Source organism: Nerophis lumbriciformis, linkage group LG06, assembly GCF_033978685.3.
Source record: "Nerophis lumbriciformis linkage group LG06, RoL_Nlum_v2.1, whole genome shotgun sequence".
In the NCBI taxonomy this organism is placed as follows: Eukaryota; Metazoa; Chordata; class Actinopteri; order Syngnathiformes; family Syngnathidae; genus Nerophis; species Nerophis lumbriciformis.
Genome location: NC_084553.2, coordinates 35898928 through 35900313, shown reverse-complemented (window position 1 = coordinate 35900313; position 1386 = coordinate 35898928).

The window sequence follows — 1386 nt, the reverse complement described above, 5'->3', positions numbered from 1 at the left end:
GCAGAAAACATAAAAAAATTAAACTCTGCAGCCAATTATGACAATAAAAAGTCGTTCTCGCAATTGTTGGATATGAATTCAAACCATAACCAACCATGCATCACTATAGCTCTTGTCTCAAAGTAGGTCACGACCTGTCACGACCTGTCACATCACGCCGTGACTTATTTTGAGTTTTTTGGTGTTTTCCTGAGTGTAGTGTTTTAGTTCTTGTCATGCGCTCCTATTTTGGTGGCTTTTCCACTTTTGTTGGTATTTTTCTGTAGCAGTTTCATGTCTTCCTTGAATGCTATTCCCCGCACCTGCTTTGTTTTCGCAATCAAGACTATTTAAGTTGTGCGGACGCAATCCTTCTTTGTGGGGACATTTTTGATTGTCATGTCATTGTATGGATGTACTTTGTGGAAGCCGTCTGCTCCACACGCTGTAAGTCTTTGCTGTCGTCCAGCATTCTGTTTTTGTTTACTTTGCAGCCAGTTCAGTTTTACAAACGTTTGTAGTTTAGTTTTGCTTCAATGCCTTTTCTTAGCGGCACTCGCCTTTTGTTTATTTTTGGTTTAAGTGTTAGATACCTTTTTACCTACACGCTGCCTCCCGCATACTGTGATCACGACAAACCATGTTCCCGATATAAAGCAATTAGCTACCTGCTGCCACCTACTGATATGGAAGAGTATTACACGGTTACTCTGCCGAGCTCTAGACAGCACAGACACTCAACAACGGCACATTTGCGGATTATAATTACTGGTTTGCAAACAATATTTTTAACCCAATTAGGTGAAATTATATAATCTCCCACGGCACACCAGACTGTATTTCACGGCACACTAGTGTGCCGCTAAACTGACTCTCGCCAGATCCTTGTGTGGAGCTCAGCAAACTACAAGGATCTGGCGAGAGTCAGGTTAGTGTGGTTGAAAAACACCGGTGTAGATAGAACACTTTAAAACAAAAAGTAACCAGATATTATAATTAGACTTGTAATTATTTTAACAAAATAATACAAACAAAAGTGACACTGCATACAGTACGTCAGCAGCCAAATTAGGAGCTTAAAGGCAACTTAATGCAACTGCATATACACCACTTTTTTCACCAAGTACCACTCAGAAAACACTTGGCTCTCCAAGTACCACCATAATGACCAACATTGAAACACAGTAGCGTAGTAGGCCTAAGTATTCATTAAAAACAAGGCAGTGGTTTTATTTAACAAGTATATTTAATATTTTTGGCCATTGTAACTTTACCCAGAGTTTGAACAGTAACACTGTGTTTGAATATAGGGAAATAAAGCATTTTACTTTGAGATACACACTATTGATTAATACACATGCTCTTGTATTGGATGTTGCTGTAGAAGAAGAGGTGCATGATGGGAAA